The following is a 19,901-nucleotide window of genomic DNA, read 5'->3' on the forward strand; positions in this document are numbered from 1 at the left end:
AGTGGTATGTGGCTAAATGGGAGAGAGAGCGTAAATTGAGAAGATATGTGTGTATTGGTTACTGTGAATTACTTTTGAGTTAAATGCAAACAAATTTAAATCTGAGATCCCATTTTATGGCCCGACTGCCTCCCATGCCGATTTTGTATTGAGGGAATTCTGTACAATTTAATTTCTCTTTCTCCATATGATTCTCATATCATTGGTGTTGGTTATATTAAGCGGGGTTTGAGGATTGATATGGTGGTGGTAGATATTTCATTGAATTTATGAAATTTTTCTCTCTCTCGCGTCCAGCACTTATTCTCAACAACGTAGTTGTACTTGGTGTGCATAGAATGTGTGAATTGCTGTAAGTAAAATACATCTTATTTTTCCTTCAACACCACAATTCCAGAGCATTTACTATGATTGTCATTGTTGTTGTTGTAATTATTTTGCTTGAGTCTCTGGCTGGTTGGCTGCTGGCCGTAGTGTTGTTGGTTTTATGTTATGCTGTTTGCCTGATGTTTTGTTGTCGTTGTTGTTGTTATTGCTATAGACAATTTTGTTTGTTCCTCTATTTGAGTTGAACTGTTTGGTGGTAGTATTGTTGTTTTTACTCACTGTTGTATTTATCTCTTTCCCTTAGTTGTTGTTGTTGTAGTTGTCATTTTTGTTGCTATAGCTGTGTGTTTGCCTGCCCCTGTGTGTGCTCTATGTGGTGTATTATTCAGTGTTGTGTGTTTTTGTTCGAAATGTGTTTTCGAGCTTCTTGAACATCAGCCACTGTTCGAGCATATTAGTGTAGTATTTGTGTGTTCACAGTACTCAGCTTAAAGTATCTGGCGACGCGTGTAACGAAATTCTTGTTTTTCTTCTCTACGATATTTTTCTATTATTACCCATTGAATTGAACGAAAATATATCGCTAGAATTTTTGAAAATAATACGTGAATATTATAATAAAAAAATTTTCCATAAAATGTATCGTAATTTTCGGTGGAGAAAAGTGTAATTTATATATACAAAACAAAAAAGAGAATAAGACACCCACAACATTGTCCGTATATTGGGAATACAATTCGCATTACACATCTCGGCTCATTAGCATTTTGAGCGGCAATTTGTTTTTGCCATTCAAAGAAATACTACCCACCCACAGCAATAAAATCACTTGCCAAGTTCATCATTCAATTGTTATTAAGAAATTCAACGTGCATCATCATCGTCATCATCCATCGACCTGCTGGAATTCTATAACATTTATAGCAGGAGCTTTGTATATCATAACCATTGCAATTGGCCAACGAAAATCCTGGACTATTTCATATGCTGTTACCACAGTTGCGATTTGATTTCAACTTCAATATTCTACCACAGTTCATAACTAATGATTTTGTAAGTACTTTCTGAATATTGCAGAAATTTTATTGTATACTCAGATGTGTCATACATCAGCCTGTTTTTAAAATGCATTTTCTTTTATATAATAATTAACACATTGGGGCTGAATGTCATAAATATCTGCTTCCGTTTGCTTAATTATTATTATTATTTTTTTTTTTGTACTGTCGAGATCACTTTGAACTTTTTTGCGATATTAGTCACGACAAAAAAAAAATCCCATGTCTCACATTCCAACTATAAATAGCAATAAAATGATAGATTTTTAATTGATTTGAGCATTAATTGCCGGAAAGTGTTTATTATACATAAAGTTCACATGTCAGCATAGCTTTCATTCCATTTCCATTCGGCCATACTATCTACATAAAAATTTCGTATGTAATCACCACAGTTTGATCTTTCAATGTCAGCTTACAGATGATAAGAATGAAGCTTGATTGTAATGACTATATAGTTAAATATATTTGAAAAATGTGGTAATTGATGAATGTTGCAAATACTTACTTACACATACTACATGAGTGAATTTCATTTACAGCCATCAGTTTCGTTATGCTCATTCAAATTAGCCCATTGTTGGCTTATAGTTTCAGTCAACTTCAATTGACAAGACTTGTTAGCGTAATCATCCAACACATGGTGTAAGTTGTACTTGAGGATAAACAAAGTAATGGCGAGAGAACAGATGTTATTGTAATGTTGTCTCTTAACATACCATTTGAAGGTGTTGTAGCATGGAGTTGCCATATTTAATATCAATAGATTTAATCAAAATATTGGAATGGCAAAAATCGTTTTTTCCTTTCAAGAAACAGAACAAGATACTTTTGGACTTCAATTCTCATTAAAGTGAACTACATTTTCAAAATTTTTATGTTGTCGGTTTCAAGAATATTGCCAAACGAACATTTTTACAACTCTGTATATCGGAGCATGGGGATTAAGTCTATTTGCTATTTTTCTGATGAATTTTGTATCAAACAGCAGTTTAAATTTATTCATAGGAGAAAAATTGCGATGAAGACTATCAGAATACCAGTGTATTATTCAATGGATATTATTAACCCTTTGACTCCCCAATTAGTTTCGATTTATTTCTAGATGTTGCACCAAAGTGCATTTTTATAAACTTCTTTAACAATCAACGAAAAATACGCAATTTTGGAACCATTAGGAAATGTATTTAGTAAATGGGCATTTATACATAAACTATAGATGATATTTCCCCATGTTCTGGCCTTTACTTTTCGGGTAATTTCTGGTGTTGTTACCATTTTTTCATCCACTGTTTGGACGCGATGCAGGTTAGGTTAGGTGGCAGCTCGATGTATCAGGCTCACTTAGGTTAGGTTAGGTTAGGTGGTAGCCCGATGTTTCAGGCTCACTTAGACTATTCAGTCCATTGTGATACCACATTAATGAACTCTTATCACTGAGTGCTGCCCGATTCCATGTTAACCTCAATGACAAGGGACCTCCTTTTTATAGCCGAGTCCGAACGGCGTTCCACATTGCAGTGAAACCACTTAGAGAAGCTTTGAAACCCTCAGAAATGTCACCAGCATTACTGAGGTGGGATAATCCACCGCTGAAAAACTTTTTGGTGTTCGGTCGAAGCAGGAATCGAACCCACGACCTTGTGTATGCAAGGCGGGCATGCTAACCTTTGCACCACGGTGGCAATGGTGGACGCGATGCAACACTACCAAAATCATGCACACAAAAAAATAATTCTTTCCTCCCAAACGAAATTTTAGACAAACAAAGTTCGTTTCTCATTTGCTTTTCGCTGTAAGGAAGTGTATTTGGAAGAAAAGTATATACTTTTTGTGATAAACGTTTATTCTTTTCCAGGATGTAAAAACAATTTCATAAAGACAAACTCAAAAAAAAAAACATTGTTTTCTTGCTAATTGCATTTTCCCTCACATCTTTCTCACATCCACGAGGTTTTTTAGTTCTTAACACCTTTTCCTGTAATACCAACAATTTAGAAGAAATTATACGATTTTATAAATTTTTAAAATTTTTTTTACCTTTCGCCTGGACTGAGAATCGAACCGCGGACCATGCACTTTGTAAGCCAACACACTACCCACTGAGCTATGTACCTGTTATGGTCATCAATAGATAAATATCCATATAAGTTATATTTATATAGCATAGCTTGCGGCGCCCACGAACCGAATAAACAAAGTTTATTTAACAGAAACAAACATTTAGTTTGGCACCGTGGAGCAGTGGTTGCTACGTCCGACTTGCATGCCAAGGGTCGTGGGTTCGATCCCTGCTTCGACCAAAGTTTTTTTTTTTTTTTTTTTTTTACATATATGCCAGATATGTCCGGAAGATTCCGAAAACATGTTCAACATTACATTTTAGTATATTAAAGTTTGAACTGTAAAATATGTCTTATTAAAGACCTAAAGTCAGAACAGAACAGTGTTTGATATAAACGAAATGGACTGTGTTGTTGTTTCAAAAATAACTTTTTTTATTGACAAAATAAAAATTTTGTAACAAACGAATTTTTTTGGTGATAAAAGTTTAAAAACTTCGAAGCAATTCAAAAAACTCTAACAAAAGAAAAACGTTTTCGGTACACGTTTTCCAAAGGTTTTTGTTCTTTGCGTGTGGAGTCAAGCAATGGTACGAGAAACAATAGATCAAAATGCTTTTGTAAGCATGTAACCAATACAATGAACTGTCACTGAATTAAATCTGCAAGCTGTCAGACGAGAGGTTTGATATATAAAAATACTCTTAGCCTGTATTTAATGCTTTTTATATTTAATCATTGAGATCGGTTCATTTTAAAATTGTTTCTTGAAATCCCTACATCAAAGAGATACGGCTTCAAAAGAAGGGACGCATCTTTAAAGATACCTTTTATGAAAAATATAAATATGAACATCTTTTTAATTAACATTTCTTCCTTTTTTATGAAACTTTTTCTTAATATTTTGCTAATTCCATATCTTAAAATGTAGGTTATTCAATCTTTCAAATAATTTCAATATTTTTTCCAGTGCATATATAATAACGCCTATCATATCGTTATTATGACATCAAATTACTTTCTACCATAATCACCTAATTAATAAGCCTTATTACTATGAATATAAATCTTCTGAAATGTTGATTACCTTAGGGCTATTTAAACATATCATAAAAATGTTTCTATAATATGGTAGCTTTTATACTAATTTTAATTAGCATGTCATGATAGTTTGTGATTAGAATTGAATATTTTTTGATGGGTAATTAACTTGAAAATTTGTCATGATTGTAAATTTGGTAAATTTTCCATGTAATATACCGGTTTTCGAAGCACTGAAAAAAATATTTACGTCTAAATTTTAGGATGCGAAATTTACAAAATATTAAGAACAAATTTCTTTAAAATAATGAAATTTTAAGTAAAATAGAGTTTATAATCTATGCTTCAAAAATTTTTTTCATTAACTTTAGGACACAAATTTTGTAAATTTGCGTCCCTCCGTTAAAGACGCATGTCTTTAAACTAAGGCTAATTTTCCTTAAACTAAAGAAACACTTTTTTGATTTAAAGAAATTGTCATTAAATTAACTGAAATATTCAAACTTTAGATTTAACATAAAAACGCTTCAAATATAGGCTAAGAATTATTTTGAGGATTTAGTGTCTTTGGTTTACATTTGTTTTTTTTTTTTTGAAAGTAACAAGACATTTTTTACTTTGAAGCATCCGTTATAATTTTGATTTTTAAACTGAAATGTGTTTGTACGTGAGTACCCTTATTTATAAACCGCGAAAAGGGAATGGAAATTTGATAAATGAGATATTATCCTAATTTTAATTTCATTGGTCCTAGATTTAAAGCCAGATAGGTCGCCAAAAAAAATTCTTTATTTTAAAGAAGCTGCATCTTTGGCTCGGAATCAATACCAAAATCCTTAAGGGAAAATATTTGGATCCAAGTAAACTTTTTTGAGTGTGTGAAGTCAAATGATACAGAGGTGCATTTTATTGTAGTAGTAAGAGCCACCGTGGTGCAATGGTTAGCAGGCCCGTCTTGCATACACAAGGTCGTGGGTTCGATTCCTGTTTCGACCGAACACCAAAAAAAATTTTCAGCAGTGGATTATCCCACCTCAGTAATGCTGGTGACATTTCTGAGGGTTTCAAAGCTTCTCTAAAAATGAGGTCCCTTGTCATTGAGCTTAACATGGAATCGGGCAGCACTCAGTGATAGGAGATTAGTTCACCAATGTGGTATCACAATGGAATGAATAGTTTAAGTGAGCCTGACACATCGGACAGCCACCTAAACTAACTTTATTGTAGTAATTATACCCTCCACCATAGGATGGGGGGTATATTAACTTTGTCATTCCGTTTGTAACACATCGAAATATTGATCTAAGTTCCCATAAAGTATATATATTCTGGGTCGTGGTGAAATTCAGAGTCGATCTGAGCATGTCCGTCCGTACGTCTGTTGAAATCACGCTAACTTCCGAACGAAACACGCTATCGACTTGAAACTTGGCACAAGGAGTTGTTATTGATGTATGTAGGTCGGATGGTATTGCAAATGGGCTATATCGGTCCACTATTACGTATAGCCCCCATATAAACGGACCCCCAAAATTGGATTGCGAGGCCTCTAAGAGAAGCAAATTTCATCCGATCCGGCTGAAATTTGGTACATGGTGTTAGTATATGGTCTCTAAATTGATCCACATCGCTCCATAATTATATATAGCCCCCATATAAACCGATCCCTCGATTTGGCTTGCGGAGCCTCTAAGAGAAGCAAATTTCATCCGATCTGGCTGAAATTTGGTACATGGTGTTAGTATATGGTCTCTAACAACCATGCAAAAATTGATCCACATCGCTCCATAATTATATATAGCCCCCATATAAACCGATCCCCCGATTTTGCTTGCAGAGCCTCTAAGAGAAACAAATTTCATCCGATCCGGCTGAAATTTGGTACATGATGTTAGTATATGGTCTCTAATGACTATGCAAAACTTTGGTCCATATCGGTCCATAATTATATATAGGCCCCATATAAACCGATCCCCAGATTTGAGCTCCGGAGTATCTTGGAAGAGCAAAATTCGTCCCATTCGGTTGAAATTTGGTACGTGATGTTAGTATATGGTATCCAACAACCATGCAAGAATTGTAATTATATATAGCTCCCATATAAACCGATCGCCAGATTTGACCTCCGGTGCCTTTTGGAGAAGCAAACTTCATCCGATCTGGTTGGTGGTGGTAGTATATGATATTTAACAACCATGCCAAAAGTGGTCCATAATCATTTATAGCCCCCATATAAACCGATCCCGAGATTTGGTTTTGGAGCCTCTTGGAGGAGTAAATTTCATCCGAGTGAGTTGAAATTTGTGGATGACAGTCTTTCGTAGAATTTTCTACGCAATCCATGGTGGAGGGTACATAAGATTCGACCTGGCCGAACTTACGGACATATTTGTTATATTGTTTATATATTTTTGGGGCTTTATAGAATATTAAAATTATTGTTGAAATATTAGAATTATTGTTGAAATATTAGAAATTCAGAAATATTTAGAATTAATCAGGAACATATTTATTGTTCGTGATTTGTAAAGTAAAAATTATAGGTCGTCCAAATGTCGATTGCCGTTTATGTCCAATATGTTTTTTGTCAAAATTAAAAAAAAAAAAAAAAAAAAAAACAAGGATATAAACGTAGAATTTTCCATAATGGCATAAGTCTAAGAAAATTCAAATTTAAATATTCAATAAGTCTAACATTTTATAAAAATTGCAATAAATTATTTTTTTATTTATATATTTGGTCTATTGAATAGAACCTTACAGACTTCTAAAAATAAAGTCTAAAATAGAATTAAGACTATTTAGGGAAATTGAAAAATCAAAGTTATTATTTGTAACAAAATTAATTTTTATTTATTTATTTTATTTTATATATTTGTTAATTACATTTACAATAAAATTATGAATTTATTTGTGAGCTTTGATTGCTGGGGTCTTAAGCTTGTAAAACAATTTTTAGTTTATTGAAAAACTTTCTTAAGTTCATTATTTTCAACATAATCGTAATAATCTAATACTAATATAAAAAACGTGAAATATTCTCAGACAATTATTTATTATTTATGAGTTCAAAATTCTTAATTAAAATTTCTTAATTAACATTTTTTAGTTACTATTCATTAACATATTCTTTGACGTCATATTCTTTCGATTGTTATTTTTTTAGATGAAATTTACTTTCCAGTTTAAAATAATGCCAAATCATTAACGTCATTATATATTTGTGGTTTTCATTTCCTTCCTCTGATTAGTTTTGGGTTCTTGGACAAAAATATCCATCGTCATAATTACTTGGGTAAATTCAACGTCAGTCTACCAGCTATCTACAGTATCTGTATTTGTTTCTTTGGGAAACTTTACTTTCGTTTCGGGGTAACCAACCTTTGCTCACGAATACTGCAACTATTGACTTCCGTTCCATTGTCATGCTATATTCCAGACTTATACCAATCTTACTTGTCGTTTCATTTGTGTATGACATTGCATGAAAGACAATTAATTTCCAGAACCAGGTGGTATGTTCTTTAGGAAACTGGGAATTCTTTGTTTTAAGTCTGACCTGTAAAGATAGCACTCATTATAAAGAGATTTAAGTTTTCTTGAGTTCATTTTAAAATGTATAACAGGAAGAAAGATATGATCTAGGGTTTATTTGAGATTTAATGAAAATATGTTAAGGAAGTTATGAATCTTAATGGAAGCTTGAGAATATTTTAAGTCACATAAATAATAATCAAAAATAAAAATTAAATAAACATTAGGACTGTTTTAGTAAAAGCAATATTTGTATGAGCTATCGACAAGATATATCGTTGCACTAGTGTTCCATCCGGAATATCACATCAGTGCAAATCGCGTCAGACTTGTTTGATAAAGTGACGTTGCCTCGATCCACATAAACAATTTATTGTGATTAAATAGTTTGTCGAAATTAAAAGTGGTATAAATAATCACAACAGTAAATATTTATTACTATTTGAGCATTTCTGGGACTGGTTTTAAACAGCTGATGCCAGTGTTGTACATTTTTGGACATGCCCTGGATAAATGAGTACTGTGTTTTCTGTACCGAATCGGGTATTCTGTACTAAAAGAAATCGATCATATTATTAAATATACACGCAAAAAAATAATTCTTTCCTCCCAAACGAAATTTTAGACAAACAAAGTTCGTTTCTCATTTGCTTTTCGCTGTAAGGAAGTGTATTTGGAAGAAAAGTATATACTTTTTGTGATAAACGTTTATTCTTTTCCAGGATGTAAAAACAATTTCATAAAGACTAGCTCAAAAAAAAACATTATTTTCTTGCTAATTGCATTGTCACTCACATCTTTCTCACATCCACGAGGATTTTTAGTTCTTAACACCTTTTCCTGTAATACCAACAATGTAGAAGAAATTATACGATTTTATAAATTTTTAAAATTTTTTTTACCTTTCGCCTGGACGGAGAATCGAACCGCGGACCATGCACATTGTAAGCCAACACACTAACCACTGAGCTATGTACCTGTTATGGTCATCAATAGATAAATATCCATATAAGTTATATTTATATAGCATAGCTTGCGGCGCCCACGAACCAAATAAACAAAGTTTATTTAACAGAAACAAACATTTAGTTTGGCACCGTGGAGCAGTGGTAGCTACGTCCGACTCTCATGCCAAGGGTCGTGGGTTCGATCCCTGCTTCGGCCAAAACTTTTTTTTTTTGCTTTTGTTTTTTTATATATATTCCAGATATATTCGGAAGATTCCGAAAAAATGTTCAACATTACATTGTACTATATTAAATTTTGAACTGTAAAATGTGTCTTATTAAAGACCTAAAGTCAGAAAAGAACAGTGTTTGATATAAACGAAATGGACTGTGTTGTTATTTCAAAAATAACTTTTTTTATTGAAAAAATAAAAATTTTGAAACAAACGATTTTTTTTGGTGATAAAAGTTTAAAATTTTCGAAGCAATTCAAAAAACTCTAACAATAGAAAAACGTTTTCGGTACACGTTTTCCAAACGTTTTTTTTCTTTGCGTGTAGGTGGATTTAAATCTGGAGTCAGTGTTGCTAGTATTTTTCTGGCTCTTGTCCCCATAAGCGTAGGAAGGCCTCTGGGGAGGGGGCTTAGACCCCCCCAGAATTTGAAAACCTATTTACGATTTTACATTTTTATAAAAATTAAACAAGTATATACAACCGCACAAAGTTCCGCTAAAGACTTTCATGCACAATCGAATTACTTGGGTTGTGGTAGCAGTTGCCGATGGCAATGTTTGAAGTCTGGTATTTATGAAATAGAGCTGTGATCGAACTTATGGTTTAGTTGAATAACTAACAGCCTGTTTCTGTATGTCGAACGAGTTCAATCGATCGACTGAAATGCATAGAAACAGCTATTTTTTGGTTATAAATTCAGCTGTTCGTTTCCATTTTAGTCGATCCACAGAACTCATTCGACATACATAAACAGTCTGTAAAGCTCCTTTATTATATTGTTTAGTCTGGTTTAGTCATCTTAACTAAAAAATAGTAATTGGTATTAAAACTATGCTTTCATAAATTAATATCTTAATAATGCTGCAAAAAAGAGTCGCCAAAAAAGAAGTGAACATTTTCTTTTTGGGTCCGGAAGTGGTGCAAAATTGGCGGAGAAGCGATGAATGTAATAGGAACTCGTCATAGAACGAATGTCCATCGTTGCAATAAATTTGAATCACTTCTTACGGTGTGATCCATATCGTTGTGTGATATTTTCCAAAATAAATAATTTTTATTCGGTTTTTATTTGATTTTTGGTCGTACTTTTGTTAGAATTATATAAATATTTATAAAGACCTCGAGCTTCAAGAAACATTAATTTATAATAATTTTTATATTTTTTTATGATTTTTAATGCATCTAACGCTTGTTTGAATATTTTCAAAAATTATCGATTTTTCTATAATGGGTTAGCATTTTTGTGGCAAAATTTGAATAATTTTTACCATTTTATTTATTCTTACTCTTTTTTTAAACTATTTAAAAAAAGAAAACAAAAATTACGGATTAAAATATGAAAAAACTGAAGTAAAAAACTTCCTGTGTAGTTAATATAATTAACTTCTTTGTGAGGACATTTTTGGAAGTGCTTTTAAAGTTGTGCCTTTAAAACAAATCCCAATTTTTTTGGTGGGAAAAGTGTGGAACTACTTTTAGATGCTTTATTATGTATTATTTTGATGTCTATTTTTGTATTTTTTTTTTAGGAAATAAAACAATAATTGAACCTATAAGTTCAGTCTATAAATTGTTAGCTAGGGGAGCTATAGCCCCCCCTAGGAAAATTGTCTAGCTACGCTAATGCTTGTCCCCAAATTATCATGTTTTCAAAATCCAAAAATCCCCAATTTAAACTTAAATTCCTCACAAAAATCCCCAATAGATTTTTTACAAGTTTTTTTTTTTTTTTGAAAAAAAGAAACAAACAAAGCAAAAGGCTCTGCTGTAGAAAATCATTAATACTTTAAAAATCAAATTTTGTCAAATCCAGCAAGCCGCAATAAGATCACGATTTCAAACCACAACACCAAAATGCTGGAAATATGAAAATGGGAGTTCGGTCACCTTGTATTTATGAACGAAAATTTACTTCTAAATATTCATGTAGTAAAATTGGGTGGTATCATTTTCCAAAATTGGTAGAATTCTACCAGAAATGGTAGATTATTTTTCTGGCTCTTGTCTCCAGTATTTTTCTGGCTCTTGTCTCTTGGGTGGTATCATTTGCCAAAATTGGTAGAATTCTACCAGAAATGGTAGATTTTTTATAGTTTGGTGTTTTGGTAGATTTTTCAAAGACAAAATATTCTATGTAGAAACAAAATTTTGAAAAAGTTTTCTACATACAAATAAAATTTCAAGAAAATTTTCTACATAGAATTGAAATTTTGAGAAATTTTTCTACATATAACAAATCCCCAAGTCCCCAACTCAGAAATGTCGTCCCCATTGACGCAAAAATATTCCCAATTTGGGGAATAATCCCCAATACTGGCAACACTGTCTGGAGTCTTTACAACCATGGTAACACTTCAAAAAATCATACACCATCCTAATAGCTTGCAAATATCTAGACGCATACCAAATGATTTTGCTTCCACAGGAGTATACCAGCAAAAAAAATGTTATGGCTCGTAGTTTTCACATTTTTAATGGGTAATTTTAAGTTCTTTTGTTTAAGATAGTTTAAAAACAGAGTAAGAATTAAAGAAGTGGAACAAATTATTTAAATTATGTCGAAGTAAATCCATTCTAGAAAAATTGCAGACTAGCGTCATAAAAATTATAAAAATTATTAATATCATATCATATAATTTTTAAATTCATATCCAAAACACTGAATTCTAATTACACCTTAAGAAGTGATGCAAATTCAGTTCAACGGCTGTTGAAATGGTGGACATCCGTGCTCTGACAAGCCCATGTTAAAATCATCTTCATTTTCACTACCTTTTTTGTCAACGCTTTTTTTGCTGGGATGTAAGGTAATTACTAATCTTTATAAAACATCAGATTCTCTGGTATGCTACTGTGGGGAGGTAGATGGGAGAAGATGCAATTTTAAATGCTCATATACCTCGTTGACAGATATATGACAGTCAGCACACCCAGAGAAGGAATATGATCACCTCAAACATGTTTCAAGAGCAACATTTTATTTTTAGACGGTGAACATGGAACATGTTTGTCGCAACCATATTATTTTCTCAAAAATTATATATCTGGTTTCAGCAACTATGTATTTTTTGCCGAGAAAACAAAATTTTTTCGACAAAAATTTTCTATGTTCAAAAAAAAATTGAATTCATATGGGACATTTTCTGGTGTTGCCACAATGTTGCCGAACAACGCTGCAAGGTCACAATCTTTGCGTTTGTAAACACACAAAAATATGCAACACTGATACAATATCGGCCAGGCCGAAGCTTATGTACCCTCCACCATGGATTGCGTAAAAACATCTTCTAAACACTGCCATCCACAATCGAATTACTTAAGTTGCGGTAACGCTTGCCGATGGCAAGGTATCTTAAAACCTCCTAACACCGTCTTCTAAATTGTATGTAAGTCCATACGTGGTTATATTAAATCAAAAAAGATCGATCAAATACGTATATAATTCAGTTTGACAAAATTTTCTATAGACATAAAAAAATTTTAACAAAATTTTCTATATAAATTAAATTTTCACTTGGCTTCTATAGAAATAAAATTTTAACAAAATTTTCGATAGAAATAAAATTTTGACTAAATTTTCTATAGAAATAAAATTTTGACAAGATTTTCTAAAGAAATAAAATTTTAACAAAAATTTTCTATAGAAATAAAATTTTGACAACATTTTCTATAGAAGTAAAATTTGGAAAAAAAATCTATAGAAATAAAATTTGGAAAAAATTTTCTATAGAAAAACAATTTTGACAAAATTTTCTATAGAAATAAAATTTTGACAAAATTTTCTATAGAAATAAAATTTTGACAAAATTTTCTATAGAAATAAAATTTTGACAAAATTTTCTATAGAAATAAAATTTTGACAAAATTTTCTATAGAAATAAAATTTTGACAAAATTTTCTATAGAAATAAAATTTTGGCAAGATTTTCTATCGAAATAAAATTTTAACAAAAATTTTCTATAGAAATAAAATTTTAACAAATTTTCTATAGAAATAAAATTTTGGTAGATTATTTTTGGCTCGAGTGGCAACCATGATTATGAACCGTTATCATGTGCTGACACCACGTACCAAATTTCAACCAGATCGGATGAAATTTTTTCTCTTAGAGGCTCCGCAAGCCAAATCTGGGGATCGATTTATATGGGGGCTATATATAATTATGGACCGATATGGACCAATTCCTGCATGGTTGTTGGATACCATATACTAACACCACGTACCAAATTTCAACCAGATCGGATGAATTTTGCTCCTCTAAGAGGCTCCGGAGGTCAAATCTGGGGATCGGCCTATATGGGGGCTATATATAATTATGGATCGATATGGACCAATTTTGGCATGGTTGTTAGAGACAATATACTAACACCACGTACCAAATTTCAATCGGATCGGATGACTTTTGCTCCTCTAAGAGGCTACGGAAGTCACATCTGGGGATCGGTTTATATGGGGGCTATATATAATTATGGGCCGATGTGGACTAATTTTTGCATGGTCATTAGAGAACATATACTAACACCATGTACCAAATTTCAGACGGATCGGATGAAATTTGCTCCTCTTAGAGGATCCGCAAGCCAAACCGGGGGATCGGTTTATATGGGGGCTATACGTAAAAGTGGACTGGTATGAACTAATTTTTGCATGGTTGTTAGAGACCATATACTAACACCATGTCCCAAATTTCAGCCGGATCGGATGAAATTTGCTTCTCTCAGAGCAATCGCAAGTCAAATTTGGGGGTCCGTTTATATGGGGGCTATACGTAAAAGTGGACCGATATGGCCCATTTGCAATACCATCCGACCTACATCAATAACAACTACTTGTGCCAAGTTTCAAGTCGATAGCTTGTTTCGTTCGGAAGTTAGCGTGATTTCAACAGACGGACGGACGGACGGACGGACATGCTCAGATCGACTCAGAATTTCACCACGACCCAGAATATATATACTTTATGGGGTCTTAGAGCAATATTTCGATGTGTTACAAACGGAATGACAAAGTTAATATACCTCCATCCTATGGTGGAGGGTATAAAAACACGGATTGAATACAAAGCTGTGCTCTTGGCTACACCGCGTCAATCGAGCATTCACATTTTGGGTACACCCTCAACAAAACAAAAAATCGCTTCTGTAACATATCCCCCAAACACATTATGCTTCAAGCATATATATTTTCAGGATTGGTCCAAAGAAAATATTGTTTGCGTTGTTCAAATATATTATATTTCACCTTAGACACGTAGAAAAAATGTTAATGAAATTTTCTTTGTGTATATATATTTTTAAGGCGCCAATTGGTTACTTCCATTCTTTTACTTGCACCTAGAGAGTATGGGTCTTTCTTTCTAAACACATATATGTTTATAGGCTATTTCTAAATTAATATATGTTTGCATCCAAGCATATTATATTTGCAAAAATTTTATGTCCCAAACTCTAGGTCTTTCTTGCTAAACACATATATGTTTATAGTCTATTTCTAAATTAATATATGTTTGCATCCAAGCATATTATATTTGCAAAATTTTTATGTCCCAAACATAATAGGTTGTAAAATATTAACATATATGTTCCAAACATGTTATGCTAGTTTATGAACATTGTATGCTTGCACTTAAAAATATTGTATTAAAAAATCTGAGTTCCAACTATATAATTTTTACACCCAAACTTATGAAAAACAGTATTTTTCGTCCATGTAGGCTGCATTGGATTTTTCAATCGAACATAAAATTTCGTTTTGTGGGGACACCACATGTTTTACAAATCGAAATCGTCATTAGACTATTCAGCCCATTGAGATACTTCTATCTTAACAATGAGTGCTGATATGTGGATCAATGACAAGAGACCTCCTTTTTATAGCCGAGTCCGAACGACGTTTCACATTGCGGTGATACCACTTTGAAACACTCAGAAATGTCGCCAGCATTACTGAGTGTTGTTCGTAAATATTTTAGGGTGGGATTAAAGCAAGGCGTGCTAACCATTACATCACGGTACATCTCTGAAAGGCGATAATCCATCGCTGAAAAGATTTTTAGTATTCGGTCTAAACTGGGATTGAATCCGTACATCTTTATATGCAAGGCTTGCATGCTAACCATTGCATCTTGCTGGCTCATCTTTGAAACACTACCAGTTCTAAGGTAGATATCTATCGTTCTTAAGAGTCTTAAGAAGGAATGAAGACGAAGTCGAATCTCTTGCACCCAAATAAAATAAATTTGTTATCCCTCCGTTGTTCTATATATTAGTAGCTTGATTTGGACTTTAATAATAAACTTAATCCTAATTAAATTTAAATAAATCAATATTCAATTGCAATATTTTAAAGCTTCCAGTTCTGTGATATTATTATAGGGGTTTTATTGCAATATTTTAGCTGTATTAATTTTAGGTTTATAGACGGCTTCATCTATCTTCGATCTCTACACCATTGCAATACGATCGGTTCATCGTTCGATACTTAAAAAATTAAAGACTTTAATATTAAAAAAAACTGTTATATTGCGAACTTTACATAAAGTTAATGAAAGCAACCATCTTCATTATGTATTCAAAGTACAAACTTGACACAAATTCTAGTGTGTTTCTCATATGTCTTTGCTGTTCAACAAGTTTACATTTAATTTGTTTAACTCATTACCATTTCTAGTCATTATTTTTCCAGTTTCTCTAAATACCAGGTGTTAAGTAAATATAAGTGCAATAAATGAAACAAGTGTTTTGAGAATCTTCTTTGTGTAATAATTGTAAAAAAAAAATATTTAAATTGAGTTTTTGGCCAATGATGGAAATATATACAACCGTTGTTGATTGGCTTAGTATATATAAAATTACTTAAATTCGATTCCTCAAAACGGGCTATAAAAAAGCTGATAGCTTTTGTACACTGAAAAAAATATTGTCGTGAGGTCAAAGATTTCATGTCTTTAAAATACGAATACAAATTTTGCTTAGCGTAGAAGACGCATTTTTCTAAAATAAAGTTATTTTCCTTGTTCAAAAGTCGATAAACTTTTCAACGAAGTCGTATTGTCCTTATAATTAAGTGATTTGACTTAAAAATGGGCATCTTAAGATGAAAGAAAAAATTTATAGGCTAAGGTCAACTTGACTTTAATAATTCCGAAAAATTCTTTAAATTTAATGAAATTGTCTTTAAATTTGTTGTCTTTTTGCATCTTGACTACAAAGCAAAAAATCGTTCAAATATAGGACATGTTTTTCAAAACTTTATTTTAAAGAAGTTTTTTACTTCAAACATAGCATAATTTCTACTGGAAGTCGAGTCCTAATTTGGAAAATAAAGTTGCCGTTAACTTGTTTTTAAAGGACTTTGATAGCATATGAAGAAAAAAAGCTGAGAAAGCGAAAGATTAAAATTTGCTTCCTAGAAGCAAGTACACAAAACCTAAATTTAAAAGAGAATTGTGTCTTAAAAGTATCCTTACTTGTAAAGACAAAATCTTTGGAACCGAGTATGCTTTTTTTCAGTGTAGGTAGAGCTTTAATGTTTGTTATAGCTTTTTTTTTATTGCAATAAATAATAAATAAAAATGTGTTGCCGTGTTACTTGATCTTTGGAATCTCTAATATGTAAATACACATCTACAAAATTTATATGCAAATCGAGCAAAAAATTCTTTAAGAAATATGTGTCAGAAGCGTACCACACTCAATTAACATTGAGTTCATATTGATTAAAAATTAAATTAAATATTTTAGGATGTATTAGCCAATGTGACAGACAGCCATTTAGCCATTCGTTGAAGAAAATTCAGTTTCGTCGAAATATAGATACTGGGTTCCCTGGCCACTGTTTTCGATTATTGCATTTAATTTAGCTAATTTATACTAAAATATAATCAATTTAATCAAATTTCTGTTAAAATAAGTAAAACCATATTAAAAATATATTAATTTTTATTCAAATTAAAATTATCTTATTAAAATGAATGAAGATGAATTTAAGTTAATAAACGAATAAATAAATAAAAAATTTTAAAAAGAAAAAAAATTATAAAAAAATTAAATTAAACTAAACTAAATAAACTAAGTTAATATTTGAATTGAAATAAATTAAAAGAGGAGAAAATAAATCAAACAAAATGAATTACAAAAAAAAAAAATAAAAAGTAATAAAATTAAATATAAATAAAAAATGAAATAAAAATAAATAAAAATAAAATTAAATTAAATAAAAAAAAATAAAATTAAATGATATGTCAATAAATTTATTTATGTCAACTTTATTAAATTTGAATAATTAAATTTAATATAAACTTCAATGGTTGGTATTCCATCAGCTCTCTTGGTTAAGTATGGTAGTGTGATGACTCTGATTTTAAACACCGGTTTTCAATTACCAGTATTACGAATGTATAAAAATCAAAAGTAATGTAAAAAATAAAGGTTGAGAGCAACAGTAACTTAACACAATGAAGATTAAATTACATTCTAAATTTATTTTTTTTTAATATGTACATTATTTTTTTTAAATATTTGCATTATTTATAATACCAAGATTTAGGTCACTTTACACTTCAATATGAAAATATTTTTTCATGTGTAGTGCGCTGAGTCAAAGCTTTCTACAAAATATTGCAAATGGCACAGAAAACTTTAAATTAATTGGAATTATTTAAATTTAGTTCAAAATCGCAAGAACTTATATATTTTTTATAATGAAAACGTCGAGATACTCTAGGACTTCAATTCCATTTCAATTTTAAATTCTCATTAAAGAGAACTATATTGCCAAAGTTTTTTTTATTTTAGGGTTAGGAAAATAACCACAAACATTTTGCGATTAGGTTTATCGGAACATGGGGTATATATTATGTTCTAACTATATAAATAAATTTAAATAAAATTAGTAGGAATTATATTATTTTAAATTATTGAAAGTTAAGATTAATTAAATTATTAGACATGAGTTTAGTTAGAGTGAATTGAATTAATATTAAATTAATTTTCCAATAAATTTACTTATTAAATTAAATTAATTATATAAAATAAATAAAAATAATAAAATAAAAAATATGTTTAATTTCAGAATAACTTAAGTAATTTAGTTTAATCAAATATATTAAATTAATAGTTTATTTAATAAAGGCGGGTACTATTCCGCCCCGAACGCTGTTAATCTCCACACTCAAAAAAAAGTTTACTTGGATCCAAAAATGTTCACTTTAAGGATTTTGGTATTGATTCCGAGCCAAAGATGCGGCTTCTTTAAAATAAAGATATTTTTAGGGACCTCCCTGTCTTTAAATCTAGGATCGATAAAATTAAAATTGGATACAGATCTCATTTTCATTTCCTGTTTGCGATATATTAATAAATGTAATCATGTACAAGCAAATTCCTGTTTCAAAATCCAAATTATGCCAAGTACTTCAAAGTAAAAACTGTTTTCTTAATGCTAAAAAAAATTTAAACCAAAGATGCAAATCCTTAAAATAAGTCTTAGCCTATATTTGAAGCATTTTTATCTTAAATTTAAAAATTCAATATGTCAGTTGAGTTAAAGACTATTTATTTAAATTAAAAATGTTTTTCTTTATTTTAAGGAACATTTGCCTTACTTCAAAGGTCCACAGAGGGACGCAAAATTTCAAGATTTGTGTCCTAAATTTAATGAAAAAAAATGTGAAGCAAGGATTATAAACTTTCTTTTAATTAAAATGTCATTATTTTAAAGAATTTTGTCCTTAGCATTGCGTAAATTTCCATACTAGGTCAATATTTTTTTTTTCAGTGCACAGTTACTTGCCATGATTCCGTCCATGATTTGATAAGAATATATAATAATATATTTTCGCATTTCTAATTTAGTGTTTGGTGAAACAAAAAAAAATTGAATACAGTACACACTTTAAAGTATTAAAGTTAAATAAAGATCTCACACGATATACAAATATAAGAGCATCAATCTACAGAAAGTACTCAATAAAAGCATATATGAACATATATAACACAAAATATTATTAACTTATTTTATTTACTTACATAAATATTATTCACAAATTAAATCTCAACGTCAAACCTTTGCTTTAAACTACTTTTCATCTCAACATTCAATATGCGTTGTCATACATACGTAAAATCCATTTGCACAATTGTAATTGAATGTGACTTAAATCATACCGTGACGCAAAACCTTGTGCAGATTATTGCCATTCAGAGAGAATTGGTTGTAGTGCTGTATTAAGATATCCCCTCTCGTTTACTAGCTTAGTACATCACCGCCACACCACACAAGGTGTGGGGTAGCTTAATATGATAATGATGGTGGTTAAGGTGTTATTGACTAAAACCACCCATTGACAGGGTAAATGGGCTGACATATGCACACTCAAACACACACATTCATAGATTCATAAAAGCATTTATAAAGTGGATGTTGACTGGCCACCCATGTAAGCACTTGTGCAATTTCATACTTTTCTGATTATATCTTATAAAGAGAGAGGGAGAGTGAGTGTGTCGAAAATAATGAGCAGATGATTAGAGGGATTCCAAAACTATGCAATTTTTGGATTGAATATTTAACAAATTCTACTAAACATTATATGGCAACAGGTTATTAATTATCTCTGAAGATATGGAGTATACTTAATTTGGTACTACGTCCTTCCTACGCTCAGTAGTTGGGTGGACTTTTCTCGATTCAATC

General features: G+C 31.1%; 1 protein-coding gene across 2 annotated transcripts in view; it reads left to right on the plus strand.

Moving 5' to 3' along the window:
• Positions 1-19,901, plus strand: part of ogre (optic ganglion reduced) — a 91,083-nt gene that overhangs the window by 33,890 nt on the left and 37,292 nt on the right. The window contains exon 1 of one of the 2 annotated variants that reach the window (XM_075300824.1): positions 779-1,380. The exons of the other annotated variant lie outside the window; for it this stretch is intronic. The gene's annotated coding sequence lies outside the window, so the exon portion shown is untranslated. Of the gene's footprint in view, positions 1-778; positions 1,381-19,901 lie in introns of those variants that run through there. 2 annotated transcript variants of the gene reach the window in all.

Source organism: Haematobia irritans, chromosome 3 (genome assembly GCF_050003625.1).
Source record: "Haematobia irritans isolate KBUSLIRL chromosome 3, ASM5000362v1, whole genome shotgun sequence".
Taxonomy (NCBI): Eukaryota; Metazoa; Arthropoda; class Insecta; order Diptera; family Muscidae; genus Haematobia; species Haematobia irritans.